At 36.7% G+C, this 17162-nt stretch overlaps 1 protein-coding gene across 1 annotated transcript in view; it reads right to left on the bottom strand.

The window, feature by feature from the left end:
• The window catches only part of FAF1 (Fas associated factor 1), a 700642-nt gene that overhangs the window by 621542 nt on the left and 61938 nt on the right, over window positions 1–17162 (bottom strand). The window lies entirely within an intron of this gene.

Here is a 17162-nt window from a genome sequence, read left to right as displayed (position 1 = left end):
ACACAAATTATTCACATTTATACACAATTATTGTATATAGTATCAGTGGCGCTCTCTATTTTTTTCATATATATTTATGTTACTAATTGTTCTATAGTATTGATAAAACAGTTACTAAGTCATAAAAAAGAGGAAAGGGAACTGATCCTCATTGACATTAATAGAATTATTGTCACTTTACAGCCTTTTGAATCAACCCAGAAGCATTTAGATTATACTAAACAACTTAATGAAACCATAGATAATTTAGACACAACTCTGTCTAATCGGAAGGTACAGAAATATCAAAGGGATGTCAAGGATTATGAACTTGATATAGTATACTCCTGGCAGAAACATAAACCAAATAGACAAAATTGGCCACCCAATAAGAAAAATAAGTCTAAAAATAAAAAGGGCAATAAGGCTAAGAACAATAGTAATAGACATGTCACATTTTCTAGTATCGATACCGACTATCAGGACACTAGTGAACAACATACAGAGGGAGAACATACATCAAATACCTCTGAGTCTAAAAAAGTCAGCCTAGACCCTAGCACTAGCAGGAAAGAATTGCAGACACTAGTAAAACAGCCTACTCATACTAGTACTCCTAAAAAAACTGAAACCACGTTTTGATACCCCAGCAGGGTCAGAAAAACTGTAAAGAAATAGTAGTTATCAATCTCTCTGAATATGAATTGTCTAACATAGAACTTAAACTTCTTAATAACGGTTTGTCATATGCACCTGCACATAATTTTGATTTAGTTAACACTTTAATTGATATTAATAAATTTGTTTGTAAAATAGTTTTGAAAAAACATTTTTTACACAAGTCGGACACAGAATTGATTGAAGGGGAGCAAATTTCAACGCACCAAGAGTCAGTAAAATTGAAATACACTGACCTAACGCACCTCACTAACATTATCACTTTGGAACGAGAAACTATAAAACATACTGATTCACTAATTGACAGATGCCCTTCTTTTTTCTTTAAAAACACTTCATACTTTTATCCTGTACACTCTAGACATCACTTGTTAGTTTTATATCAGAGAATAGTAGAAAAAGAACTTACTGATTTATATAGGACAGTTGATAATTTTCCAAATATACCGAATGACAATATTACTAAACAACAAAGGAAGGCTCTTGCTAAATTACAAAATAATGACAATATAGTCATTACTCAGGCCGACAAGGGAGGAGCGGTTGTTCTGTTAAACAAAAATGATTACATCACTGAAATTTATTCACAATTGAGCGATATTCAATTATATACAAAACTAACATTCAACCCTATAAACTCCTTTAAGAACAAGCTTTCTCATTTGTTAGCTTTTGCAGTTGAACATAACTTTATAGACAAAGAATTGGCCGACTATCTTTATGTGGAGGAGCCGAGCACCCCATATTTCCGCATAGTGCCTAAAATACACAAGGGGCTGGAAAAAAAACCCAGGCCAGCCCACAGTGGCCAGCAATGGGTCACTCTGTGAGAAATTGGGAGGCTGGCTCGACCACATACTACAACCTATTATGTTGGCATTACCGGGTTATATTAGGGATAGTGCCCACCTAATAACACAACTAAAAGATATCACCTGGAAAGACACTTATACTTGGGTTACTATAGATGTAAGTGCTCTATACTTAAACATTCCTCACACATTAGGACTTCGAGCAGTTGATTATATGCTACATAGACATTCTAATTATGGAGATGATTTTATCTCATTTATAGTCCAAGTTACAGAATTTTTGTTACAACATAATTTCTTTATGCATCAAGGGGAGTACTATCTGCAAAGATGTGGGAACGGCAAAGGGGGCCAAATTTGCCCCCGCCTATGCCAACATCTATATGGGATGGCTTGAATTGAATTGCATCTTTTCAGATAGCTTCCCCTTTAAGCATAATGTTATTTTATACGGCCGCTTTATTGATGATATAATCATCATTTGGGATATGGATGAAAGGCATACAGTGGAATGTTTCATTCATTTTATGAATGATAATGAATATAACCTAACTTTCACAGCTCAGTCCAATGTTACAAGTATAGATTTTCTGGACTTGCTAATTGAAGCCAAAGTAGATAAAGTAGTAATTACATCAACCTATCGTAAACCTTTGGCACGTAACACCATATTGCGAGCTGATTCGTGCCACATTTCCCATCTTAAGAAAGGTATAACGAAAGCACAATACTTACGATTATGAAGAAACTGTAGTGAAATAACAAAATATAATGAGCAAGCCCAAGAACTGACTTCTAGACTGGTATAAAGGGGGTATCATAGAACGTCCCTCAAAAAAATAGAATTGCAAGTTGCAAAGTTAGATAGACAGGATTTATTTACTGCAAAAAGGAATAATCAGACAACACATAATAGGGGACATACTGATACCCCAAATAATAACATTTTATTTATCAACCAATTTAGCAGACAATACCAACAAATCTGCAAAATCGTTAAGAAAAATCTAACGATTTTGAAGGGTGATGATATTTTAACAGAGATACTACTAAAAGGAGTAAAATGTATAGCTAGGAAGGCACCTACCCTAGGAGACATTACTAGAAAGAACTTTGCAGGAAAGCCCTCACCTAATACTAACTGGTTAAATTCAAAAATAGGCTGTTTCAAATGTGGCCATGTCCCTTGCAAAGGTTGAACCTGAATTACAGTAACTGATACCTTTTCTTCAACATTACGAAACAAGTCTTTCACATTAGAGATAGAATAGATTGTACATCCCAATATGTCATATATTTGGTTAATTGCCTTTTTTGTTTCCAACAATATGTTGGTATCACAACACGCCCACTTAAAGGGACACTAAACCCAACATTTTTCTTTCATGATTCAGATAGAGAATACAATTTTAAATAACACTCCCATTTACTTAAAGGACCAGTCAACACAGTAGATTTGCATAATCAACAAATGCAAGATAACAATACAATGCAATAGCACTTAGTCTGAACTTCAAATGAGTAGTAGATTTTTTTTTCTGACAATGTTAAAAGTTATGTATTTTTCCACTCCCCCTGTACCATGTGACAGCCATCAGCCAATCACAAATGCATACACGTACCATGTGACAGCCAGCAGCCATTCACAAATGCATACACACTTATTCTTGCACATGCTCAGTAGGAGCTGGTGACAGAAAAAGTTTGAATATCTAAAGACTGTGCACATTTAGTTAATGGAAGTAAATTGGAAAGTTGTTTAAAATGGCATGCTCTATCTGAATAATGAAAGTTTAATTTTGATTGAGTGTCCCTTTAAATGATCAAATTTGTTTCATTATTTAGATATCCTTTGTTGAAGAAATAGCAATGCACATGGGTGAGCCAATCACACAAAGCATCTATGTGCAGCCACCAATCAGCAGCTGTGAGCATATCTAGATATGCTTTTAAGCAAATGATATCAAAAGAATGAAGCAAGTTAGATAATAGAAGTAAATTAGAAAGTTGTTTAAAATTGCATGCACTTTCTAAATTCTTTAAGGACAGAATCCACGAACATTTACGATCCCTAGATGAGGAAGAACCAAAAACTCCAGTTGCGAAACACTTTAGATTACACGGCCAAGGTTCTAGATATTTCTCATTTATAGGGATAGATATTATAAGAAAACATCCAAGGGGGGGTGATAGAGAAAGGAGCCTCCGAAGGAATCGTTTTGGATAGTAAAATTACATACTAGGGCCCCAGAAGGCATGAACAAAAGAATGGACGTAGATCTATTCATTGAATAACAATAATATGTCCACATTCTTATATTAGTTTTGTTCCATAACATATAGTTAATTCCTCCTTTAGTATTTAATTCATATCATCACATATTTTATTTATGATGTCATGATCTTTATGAGCGTCTGTGGATCTATATACAGTATGTCAGCTTAGTGATATAGTTATAGTTTTTAACAACTTTTGGTTTTCCTGGGATACATATTGAAACACCGGGGACACCACAATATAAAGATAGAGATAGTCCTTTGAAGAAGGTGCCCACTGAATAGATTTAATGGACCAGTGGATAAATATTTCTCCTTCCCTGTGACATCTTTAGACAATTATTATATACAGTATATATTTTTACCATTGTATCGCCAAAGCCAGACTCTTATTGGCATTTGCTTGAACTGATTATTTTACAAATGCTTGAGACTTTATATAGATCTTCTATTTCTCATCTATTTATGCTAAATATATATGTATATACCTTTATATTATATTTTATTATTTATTTTCATTTTTGTCATGTGTTTCTGAGTTAGCTATTTTAGTACAGGTAGCCCTCAGTTTACGCCGGGGTTAGGTTCCAGAAGGAATGGTTGTAAATCGAAACCGTTGTAAATTGAAACCCAGTTTATAATGTAAGTCAATGGGAGGTAAGGGAGATAGGTTCCAGGCCCCTCTCAAAATTGTTATAAGTAACACCTAATACATTATTTTTAAAGCTTTGAAATGAAGACTTTAAATGCTAAACAGCATTATAAACCTAATAGAATAATCACACAACACAGAATATATAATTAAACTAAGTTAAATGAACAAAAACATTTGCTAAACAGCATTATAAACCTAATAAAATATTCACACAACACAGACTTCACTTGCATTTTTCTGCAAACAGTTCTTTCTATGCATTCCAATCTGGACTGATTTATAGACAGAAAGATCTTGTTCCTTTGAAATCTGCTCGATAGCTCAGGTCTAGTTAAACTGATTAATTTCAGCTTGCTTGGCTTTGCTGCAACACAAGCAGAAAGCTCCATCTACTGGCTATTTTAATAAATGCACTGCTTCTCAATGCTTTTCAATAGCAGTCACATGACTGGAAAAAAAGGTTGTTATTCTGAAACGGTGTAAATTGAACCGTTGTAAAACGAGGGCCACCTGTATTTAGTTTTATTGTTTTATGTTTTGCATTTACATATATACATGTCTATATATACTCTTCATAAATTTTTCTCATAATTCTGTATTTATTTATATATGAATATATGATTCACAGACCTATGCACGTACCAACAGCCTCTCTTATTGGTCACCTGACTTTAGTCATTAAGCTTTAGAATTCTATGTATAGTTTTCTTGAATAGGTGATTGGATACTGGTCCGTATATAGGCCCCTTTGTACTTTGAGTCTTCAGCCTCTGATGAAGCGCATGTGCGCATGCGCGAAACGCATCAGATGTCATTTTGTCTATCTACCTGATACTTGGCAACTCTAATGAATAAATACAAGCATACAAAGTTTGTTGTCTCCGTTTTTTTGCTACCTTTCCTTTGGGAAATCCTTTATTTTATATATATATATATATATATATATATATATATATATATACACACAAACAGGAAACCCTCAGTTTACGCCGGGGTCAGGTTCCAGAAGGAATGGTTGTAAATCAAAACCATTGTAAATTGAAACCCAGTTTATAATGTAAGTCAATGGGAAGTGAGGGAGTTAGGTTCCGGGCCCCTCTCAAAATTGTCATAAGTAACACCTAATACATTATTTTTAAAGCTTTGAAATGAAGACTTTAAATGCTAAACAGCATTATAAACCTAATAAAATAATCACACAACACAGAATATATAATTAAACTAAGTTAAATGAACAAAAACATTTGCTAAACAGCATTATAAACCTAATAAAATAGGGGAAGGCACACCATTTCATATGTGGTGGACATGCCCTTGAATAGGTCAATTTTGGCGGGATATTAATGAAGTTATGTGCAATCTCTTAAATAGTGAAATCCCCTTAGACCCTATCATTTATTTATTCCATGTCACTCCCAAGCTTCCTTTCAAACACTATACTGCAATCTTCCGTCTAGCCATCAGCAGTGCGAAACAGATAATACCCAGGTTATGGAAAACTGATAAAACCCCCACTTTACAACTGTGGATAGAACAAATGAACCGTAACCTAGCTTTGGAGAGATACTTACTATGTTAACGGAAGGTTAGATTTTTATGCTGAACTGCTATTTCTATGGGAGTCACATTTTTTAGTAGGACAGAACTGAGGGTGTATGCCCAGAGGCAGAACTTTTTTTCACTTTCTGCGATGAGATTTTTTTTAGAGAATTTTTTTCTTCAGGTCCATTTTTAAATAAAATTATATTTTAAAATTGGCAGTTACACTAAAGAACCAGTTCAATTGCAATGTGCAACTGGAGAATAAAGCAATATTTCAAGTTTTATAATATAGAGCAATAATTGCATTGCAAATTAGCTGCAGACATAGTCTAACATAGAAGTAGTAATAAAAAAACGTACACTGCTCATACAAACGTACATTCAGAAAAAAACAGCTTTGCAAACTGTGAAAGGCTAGGGGACGGGCTTGAAACAATCTCTAAGAGCCAGTGAATCAATGCACTACTGCATATTTGACTGTTAAAGGACCAGTCAACACAGTAGATTTGCATAATCAACAAATGCAAGATAACAAGACAATGCAATAGCACTTAGTCTGAACTTCAAATGAGTAGTAGATTTTTTTTCCTGACAAGCCCGACCTCAGACATAAAAAAACAGTTGTACTTACCACCCCTATATGTGCTACCAACTAGATCCCCTGGTGAGCAGTTGGTAGCACATATAGGGGTGGTAAGTACAACTGTACTTTTTATGTCTGAGGACGGGCGGAAGCTCAAAAACGTTCACTGTATTTTACTCTGATGCATTAAATTAATGAAATGCCAGTAAGTGCCTGCTTCTTGAGGAGGATTGTATTGGGAATTTTGGTGGGCACCCTGGGAGCTATGACGCTGAGTGAGTGCTGGGTTCTGTGGAGTATTATATATATATATATATATATATATACATATATATATATACATACATATATATATATACACACACACACATATATATATATATATATATATATATATATATATATACATATATACACACACACACACACATATATATATATATACACATATATACACACACATATATATATATATATATATATATATATATATATATATATATATATATATATATATATATATATATATATATATATACACACAGTCGTATGCAAAAGTTTAGGAACCCCTGACAATTTCCATGATTTTTATTTATAAATAATTGGGTGTTTGGATCAGCAATTTCATTTTGATCTATCAAATAACTGAAGGACACAGTAATGTTTCAGTAGTGAAATGAGGTTTATTGGATTAACAGAAAAACATAATTTATGTAAGAACTTACCTGATAAATTCATTTCTTTCATATTAGCAAGAGTCCATGAGCTAGTGACGTATGGGATATACATTCCTACCAGGAGGGGCAAAGTTTCCCAAACCTCAAAATGCCTATAAATACACCCCTCACCACACCCACAATTCAGTTTAACGAATAGCCAAGAAGTGGGGTGATAAAAAAGTGCGAAAGCATATAAAATAAGGAATTGGAATAATTGTGCTTTATACAAAATCATAACCACCACAAAAAAAGGGCGGGCCTCATGGACTCTTGCTAATATGAAAGAAATGAATTTATCAGGTAAGTTCTTACATAAATTATGTTTTCTTTCATGTAATTAGCAAGAGTCCATGAGCTAGTGACGTATGGGATAATGACTACCCAAGAAGTGGATCTTTCCACACAAGAGTCACTAGAGAGGGAGGGATAAAATAAAGACAGCCAATTCCTGCTGAAAATAATCCACACCCAAAATAAAGTTTAACGAAAAACATAAGCAGAAGATTCAAACTGAAACCGCTGCCTGAAGTACTTTTCTACCAAAAACTGCTTCAGAAGAAGAAAATACATCAAAATGGTAGAATTTAGTAAAAGTATGCAAAGAGGACCAAGTTGCTGCTTTGCAGATCTGGTCAACCGAAGCTTCATTCCTAAACGCCCAGGAAGTAGAAACTGACCTAGTAGAATGAGCTGTAATTCTCTGAGGCGGAGTTTTACCCGACTCAACATAGGCAAGATGAATTAAAGATTTCAACCAAGATGCCAAAGAAATGGCAGAAGCTTTCTGGCCTTTTCTAGAACCGGAAAAGATAACAAATAGACTAGAAGTCTTACGAAAAGATTTCGTAGCTTCAACATAATATTTCAAAGCTCTAACAACATCCAAATAATGCAACGATTTCTCCTTAGAATTCTTAGGATTAGGACATAATGAAGGAACCACAATTTCTCTACTAATGTTGTTGGAATTCACAACTTTAGGTAAAAATTCAAAAGAAGTTCGCAACACCGCCTTATCCTGATGAAAAATCAGAAAAGGAGACTCACAAGAAAGAGCAGATAATTCAGAAACTCTTCTGGCAGAAGAGATGGCCAAAAGGAACAAAACTTTCCAAGAAAGTAATTTAATGTCCAATAAATGCATAGGTTCAAACGGATGAGCTTGAAGAGCTCCCAGAACCAAATTCAAACTCCAAGGAGGAGAAATTGACTTAATGACAGGTTTTATACGAACCAAAGCTTGTACAAAACAATGAATATCAGGAAGAATAGCAATCTTTCTGTGAAAAAGAACAGAAAGAGCAGAGATTTGTCCTTTCAAAGAACTTGCGGACAAACCCTTATCTAAACCATCCTGAAGGAACTGTAAAATTCTCGGTATTCTAAAAGAATGCCAGGAAAAATGATGAGAAAGACACCAAGAAATATAAGTCTTCCAGACTCTATAATATATCTCTCGAGATACAGATTTACGAGCCTGTAACATAGTATTAATCACAGAGTCAGAGAAACCTCTTTGACCAAGAATCAAGCGTTCAATCTCCATACCTTTAAATTTAAGGATTTCAGATCCTGATGGAAAAAAGGACCTTGTGACAGAAGGTCTGGTCTTAACGGAAGAGTCCACGGTTGGCAAGAGGCCATCCGGACAAGATCCGCATACCAAAACCTGTGAGGCCATGCCGGAGCTACCAGCAGAACAAACGAGCATTCCTTCAGAATCTTGGAGATTACTCTTGGAAGAAGAACTAGAGGCGGAAAGATATAGGCAGGATGATACTTCCAAGGAAGTGATAATGCATCCACTGCCTCCGCCTGAGGATCCCGGGATCTGGACAGATACCTGGGAAGTTTCTTGTTTAGATGGGACGCCATCAGATCTATTTCTGGAAGTTCCCACATTTGAACAATCTGAAGAAATACATCTGGGTGAAGAGACCATTCGCCCGGATGCAACGTTTGGCGACTGAGATAATCCGCTTCCCAATTGTCTATACCTGGGATATGAACCGCAGAGATTAGACAGGAGCTGGATTCCGCCCAAACCAAAATTCGAGATACTTCTTTCATAGCCAGAGGACTGTGAGTCCCTCCTTGATGATTGATGTATGCCACAGTTGTGACATTGTCTGTCTGAAAACAAATGAACGATTCTCTCTTCAGAAGAGGCCAAAACTGAAGAGCTCTGAAAATTGCACGGAGTTCCAAAATATTGATCGGTAATCTCACCTCCTGAGATTCCCAAACTCCTTGTGCCGTCAGAGATCCCCACACAGCTCCCCAACCTGTGAGACTTGCATCTGTTGAAATTACAGTCCAGGTCGGAAGCACAAAAGAAGCCCCCTGAATTAAACGATGGTGATCTGTCCACCATGTTAGAGAGTGTCGAACAATCGGTTTTAAAGATATTAATTGAGATATCTTCGTGTAATCCTTGCACCATTGCTTCAGCATACAGAGCTGAAGAGGTCGCATGTGAAAACGAGCAAAGGGGATCGCGTCCGATGCAGCAGTCATAAGACCTAGAATTTCCATGCATAAGGCTACCGAAGGGAATGATTGTGACTGAAGGTTTCGACAAGCTGTAATCAACTTTAGACGTCTCTTGTCTGTTAAAGACAGAGTCATGGACACTGAATCCATCTGGAAACCCAGAAAGGTTACCCTTGTCTGAGGAATCAAAGAACTTTTTGGTAAATTGATCCTCCAACCATGATCTTGAAGAAACAACACAAGTCGATTCGTATGAGATTCTGCTAAATGTAAAGACTGAGCAAGTACCAAGATATCGTCCAAATAAGGAAATACCACAATACCCTGTTCTCTGATTACAGACAGAAGGGCACCGAGAACCTTTGTAAAAATTCTTGGAGCTGTAGCTAGGCCAAACGGCAGAGCCACAAACTGGTAATGCTTGTCCAGAAACGAGAATCTCAGGAACTGATAATGATCTGGATGAATCGGAATATGCAGATATGCATCCTGTAAATCTATTGTGGACATATAATTCCCTTGCTGAACAAAAGGTAAGATAGTCCTTACAGTTACCATCTTGAACGTTGGTATCCTTACATAACGATTCAATATTTTTAGATCCAGAACTGGTCTGAAAGAATTCTCCTTCTTTGGTACAATGAAGAGATTTGAATAAAACCCCATCCCCTGTTCCGGAACTGGAACTGGCATAATTACTCCAGTCAACTCTAGATCTGAAACACATTTCAGAAATGCTTGAGCTTTTACTGGATTTACTGGGACACGGGAAAGAAAAAATCTCTTTGCAGGAGGTCTCAACTTGAAACAAATTCTGTACCCTTCTGAAACAAATCTAAAGGTAAAAACAGGGCTAATAATCGTTTTCGTTCCTTTCGTTTCAACAAAGAACAAAAGCCTGATCCTTCATCCTCAGGAGCAGTTTCAGTTTGGAGACCATCTCCAGTCTGGAATAAATCCAAGCCAGCTAGAAAGGCAAAGCCTGCTTCTAAGTCCACATGAAGGTGCGGCCCTCATTCCAGCTCAGCTGGTAGGGGGCAGGTTACGTTTTTTCAAGGAAATTTGGATCAATTCTGTTCACAATCCAAAGATTGTGAACAGAATTGATCCAAATTTCCTTGAAAAAAAATGTTCCATCATGCTGTGGGGCTGTGTGGCCAGTGCCGGAACGGTTTATCTTGTTAAAGTTGAGGGTCGCGTGGATTCCACTCAATATCAGCAGATACTTGAGAATAATGTTTAGGAATCAGTCACAAAGTTGAAGTTACGCGGGGGCTGGATATTTCAACAAGACAACGACCCAAAACATTGTTCAAAATCTACTCTGGCATTTATGCAGAGGAACAAGTACAATGTGCTGGAATGGCCATCCCAGTCCCAAGACCTGAATATCATTAAAAAAATCTGTGGGGTGATTTGAAGCGGACTGTCCATGTTTGGCAACCATAAAACCTAACTAAACTGGAGATGTTTTGCAAGGAGGAATGGTCCAAAATACCTTCCTCCAGAATCCAGTCACTCATTACAGCCTATAGGAAGCGTCTAGAGGTTGTTATTTCTGCTAAAGGAAGCTCTACTAAATATTGATGCAATATTTCTGATGGGGTGCCCAAATTTATGCACCCGTCTAATTTCGTTTTGATGCATATTGCAGATTATCTGTTAATCCAATAAACCTCATTTCACTACTGAAATATTACTTTGTCCTTCAGTTATTTGAAAGATCCAAATGAAATTGCTGATCCAAACACCCAATTATTTATAAATGAAAATCATGGAAATTGTCAGGGGTGCCCAAACTGTTGCATACGACTGTGTATATATATATATATATATATATATATATATATATATATATATATATATATATATATATATATATATATATATATATAGTGCTGGACCTCTGTATTAGTGCTGCAAAATTACATAAATCCCACACATAGGAGCTAGTCTGAAGGAGACTGACAGGCATCTAAAGAGCCTGCAGAGGCAGGTGAAGGAAGCCGTACAAATCACAACTTCCATGAGGTGAGGCCAGGGTGGATGAAAATCAATTAAAAAAAAAAAAAACACACACATCAGATTTTGTTTTATTTAAATAGGATTTTTTTTTTTTAAATAAAATGCTTTCTGAGGAAAAATCTATCTATCTAAAGATAGTTTCTATTTAAGATACATTATAATCCAAAGGTTATTCATCCTGAAATAAAGATTTGTTTTTAATTATATAGCAAGATGCTGTATATTCACGGCTGTAATATGTGGTTTTTCTTGGTAAATGCATTCTATTAATCTATTCGCAATGTCATGTTTTCCCAGAAGTTTCTGTCAGACTATTTTGGAACAATTTTCTTTGTCTTGAAGATAATATCACATATTATTGGTTTTGTAGTTCTTCACAGCACAATGTTATAAAATAAACATACAGAGTTAAGAAATAGATCTTAAAGAAACATAATCATGAAAGATAACTTTTGGGTTTCAGATAGTAGTAAATCTGAAAATGGTATGCTCTATTATCAGATTTGCTTCATTCTCTTTGAATCCTTTGTTGAAGGAGAGAAATGCTCTACTGATTCCTAGCTGAATACATAGGGTGATTAAAATTGATTTAAATCGGTCGTACAGACTAGTGTTTTAAATCGTGATTTAAAGTGAAGGTAAAGTTTAGACTCACTGAAGACATCAATGCATTTCTAAATATTACCATAATGTAATCACATACGGCTAGATTTAGAGTTGGGCGGTAGCCGTCAAAACCAGCGTTAGAGGCTCCTAACGCTGGTTTTTACCGCCCTCTGGTATTTGGAGTCAGTCAGGAAAGGGTCTAACGCTCACTTTGCAGCCGCGACTTTTCCATACCGCAGATCCCCCTACGCCATTTGCGTATCCTATCTTTTCAATGGGATCTTTTTAACGCCAGTATTTAGAGTCGTGGCTGAAGTGAGCGTTAGAAATCTAACGACAAAACTCCAGCCGCAGAAAAAAGTCAGTAGTTAAGAGCTTTCTGGGCTAACGCCGGTTTATAAAGCTCTTAACTACTGTACTCTAAAGTACACTAACACCCATAAACTACCTATGTACCCCTAAACCGAGGTCCCCCCACATCGCCGCCACTCTATTAAAAAAATTTAACCCCTAATCTGCCGACCGCACACCGCTGCCACCTACGTTATCCCTATGAATCCCTAATCTGCTGCCCCTAACACCGCCAACCCCTATATTATATTTATTAACCCCTAATCTGCCGCCCCCAACGTCGCCGCCACCTACCTACAATTATTAACCCCTAATCTGCCGACCGGAGCTCACCGCTACTATAATAAAGTTATTAAGCCCTAATCCGCCTCACTCCCGCCTCAATAACCCTATAATAAATAGTATTAACCCCTAATCTGCCCTCCCTAACATCGCCGACACCTAACTTCAAGTATTAACCCCTAATCTGCCGACCGGAGCTCACCGCTACTATAATACATTTATTAACCCCTAAAGCTAAGTCTAACCTTAACCCTAACACCCCCCTAAATTAAATATAATTTAAATCTAACGAAATAAATTAACTCTTATTAAATAAATTATTCCTATTTAAAGCTAAATACTTACCTGTAAAATAAACCCTAATATAGCTACAATATAAATTATAATTATATTGTAGCTATTTTAGGATTAATATTTATTTTACAGGCAACTTTGTATTTATTTTAACCAGGTACAATAGCTATTAAATAGTTAATAACTATTTAATAGTTACCTAGTTAAAATAATTACAAAATTACCTGTAAAATAAATCCTAACCTAAGTTACAATTAAACCTAACACTACACTATCAATAAATTAATTAAATACAATACCTACAAATAAATACAATGAAATAAACTAACTAAAGTACAAAAAATAAAAAAGAACTAAGTTACAAAAAATAAAAAAATATTTACAAACATTAGAAAAATATTACAACAATTTTAAACTAATTACACCTACTCTAAGCCCCCTAATAAAATAACAAAAACCCCAAAATAAAAAAATGCCCTACCCTATTCTAAAATTAAAATAGAAAAGCTCTTTTACCTTACCAGCCCTGAAAAGGGCCCTTTGCGGGGCATGCCCCAAAGAATTCAGCTCTTTTGCCTGTAAAAAAAAACATACAATACCCCCCCCAACATTACAACCCACCACCCACATACCCCTAATCTAACCCAAACCCCCCTTAAATAAACCTAACACTAAGCCCCTGAAGATCTCCCTACCTTGTCTTCACCACACCGGGTCCCGATCTGTCCAGAAAACCCTCAGAAATCTTCATCCAAGCCCAAGCAGGGGCTGAAGAGTGACGTCCATCCTCCGGCTGAAGTCTGGATCCAAGCGGCAAATGAAGAAGTCCATCTTCGGGAAGAAATCTTCATCCTATCCGGGCAGAAGAGGACATCCGGACCGGCAAACATCTTCATCCAAGCCGCATCTTCTATGTTGTTCCATCGGATGACGAGCGGCTGATCTTGAAGACCTCCGGCGCGGATCCATCCTCTTCGTTCGACGTCCAACTGAAGAATGAAGGTTCCTTTAAGTGACGTCATCCAAGACGGCGTCCCTCGAATTCCGATTGGCTGATAGGATTCTATCAGCCAATCGGAATTAAGGTAGGAAAATTCTGATTGGCTGATGGAATCAGCCAATCAGATTCAAGTTCAATCCGATTGGCTGATCCAATCAGCCAATCAGATTGAGCTCGCATTCTATTGGCTGTTCCGATCAGCCAATAGAATGCGAGCTCAATCTGATTGGCTGATCCAATCAGCCAATCGGATTGAACTTGAATCTGATTGGCTGATTCCATCAGCCAATCAGAATTTTCCTACCTTAATTCCGATAGGCTGATAGAATCCTATCAGCCAATCGGAATTTGAGGGACGCCATCTTGGATGACGTCCCTTAAAGGAACCTTCATTCTTCAGTTGGACGTTGGAAGAAGAAGATGGATCTGTGCTGAAGGTCTTCAAGATGGAGCCGTTCGTCATCGGATGAAGATAGAAGATGCCGCTTGGATCAAGATGGTTGCCGGTCCGGATCTCCTCTTCTTCCCGGATAGGATGAAGACTTTGTAGCCTCTTCTGGACCTCTTCAGCCGCGGCTTGATAGAAGACTTCAGCCAGATTATGGATCGCCAGCCCCCGCTTGGGCTTGGATGAAGACTTCGGAGGCTCCTCTGGACGGATCGGTGAACCTGGCATGGTGAAGATAAGGTAGGAAGATCTTCAGGGGCTTAGTGTTAGGTTTATTTAAGGGGGGTTTGGATTAGATTAGGGGTATGTGGGTGGTGGGTTGTAATGTTTGGGGGGGGGGTATTGTATGGTTTTTTTTACAGGCAAAAGAGCTGAATTCTTTGGGGCATGCCCCGCAAATGGCCCTTTTAAGGGCTGGTAAGGTAAAAGAGCTTTGAACTTTTTTAATTTAGAATAGGGTAGGGCATTTTTTTATTTTGGGGGCCTTTGTTATTTTATTAGGGGGCTTAGAGTAGGTGTAATTAGTTTAAAATTGTTGTAATATTTTTCTAATGTTTGTAAATATTTTTTTATTTTTTGTACTTTAGTTAGTTTATTTAATTGTATTTATTTGTAGGTATTGTATTTAATTAATGTATTGATAGTGTAGTGTTAGGTTTAATTGTAGGTAATTGTAGGTATTTTATTTAATTTATTTATTGATCGTGTAGTGTTAGGTTTAATTGTAACTTAGGTTAGGATTTATTTTACAGGTAATTTTGTAATTATTTTAACTATTTTAGCTATTAAATAGTTATTAACTATTTAATAGCTATTGTACCTGGTTAAAATAATTACAAAGTTGCCTGTAAAATAAATATTAATCCTAAAATAGCTAGAATATAATTATAATTTATATTGTAGCTATATTAGGGTTTATTTTACAGGTAAGTATTTAGCTTTAAATAGGAATAATTTATTTAATAAGAGTTAATTTATTTCGTTATATTTAAATTATATTTAACTTAGGGGGGTGTTAGTGTTAGGGTTAGACTTAGCTTTAGGGGTTAATACATTTATTACAGTAGCGGCGACATCCGGTCGGCAGATTAGGGGTTAATTATTGTAGGTAGCTGGCGGCGACGTTGTGGGGGCAGATTAGGGGTTAATAAATATAATATAGGGGTCGGTGGTGTTAGGGGCAGCAGATTAGGTGTACATAGGGATAATGTAGGTTGCTGCGGTGTACGGAGCGGCAGATTAGGGGTTAATAAGTGTAAGGTTAGGGGTGTTTAGACTCTGGGTACATGTTAGGGTGTTAGGTGCAGACGTAGGAAGTGTTTCCCTATAGTAAACAATGGGGCTGCGTTAGGAGCTGAACGCTGCTTTTTTGCAGGTGTTAGGTTTTTTTTTAACTCAAATGGCCCCATTGTTTTCTATGGGGGAATCGTGCATGAGCACGTTTTTGAAGCTGGCCGCGTCCGTAAGCAACGCTGGTATCTAGAATTGCAGTGGCGGTAAATATGCTCTACGCTCCCTTTTTGGAGCCTAACGCAGCCATTCTGTGAACTCTAAATACCAGCGGTATTTAAAAGGTGCGGGGGAAAAAAAGCATGCGTAGTTAACGCACCCCTTTGGCCGCAGAACTCTAAATCTAGCTCATATATGTGCCGTTTCCTCCCAACCCCTATTTCCGTATTTTCTGTTTTGTAACATATAGAGCGGTCCCACCCGCTCTCTAAGTCTCTCAAAAGTGCGTTCCCTATGCTGCCTTACACTGCGCATGCGCTAATCACCGATTCTTCTTAGGGTTCCTATATGCAAGTAAGACGGATGCACAAACCGGGACAGCGCACGGTTTTCAATCAGAAGAAAATTTTTATAGCGCATAAGCGGATGATTAAAGGGGCGGATGACGTGGAGTGACTGTCGCCTAACAGCCAAAATTTCAGTTGGATTAAATAAAAACACGATCGAGAGGTAAAAAAAATAAAAATATACGGGTTGAATTTGTGGACGTCTTGAAATTGCTTTATAAAAAGGTGATAACTTTATTTCTACAAAAATATATAACAAATGATGAAACTTGTATTGGATTTTACACACAGAATGCTATACCTGATTGAGATAAAGCAAACTTTACCATCACTTTAAATCATAATTTAAGTCAATTTGATTTAAATCAAATCCACCCTGTGAGGGGCAGTGTACTATCAACAATTACATGCTACAGGATCTGCTGCTCTTAATAGTGTGAGTAGCTGTGTATTGTGTTACTTTAGCTGCCCTTCATGTGAGTGAGTCGTTGTCAGAAATTCTCTCTTAAAGTGATAGTAAATCCCAACGGTTGTTAAACGCTAGGATTTACTAGTGCAACAAATAAAGGGGACTATCAGTCATGAAGTATATATACTTCATGCTGAAAGTTCCTTTATTTGT

The sequence above is a fragment of the Bombina bombina genome, chromosome 10 (assembly GCF_027579735.1).
Source record: "Bombina bombina isolate aBomBom1 chromosome 10, aBomBom1.pri, whole genome shotgun sequence".
NCBI lineage: Eukaryota > Metazoa > Chordata > Amphibia > Anura > Bombinatoridae > Bombina > Bombina bombina.
The sequence above is the reverse complement of the archived record's forward strand: the minus strand, read 5'-3'. Positions and strand labels throughout refer to the sequence as shown.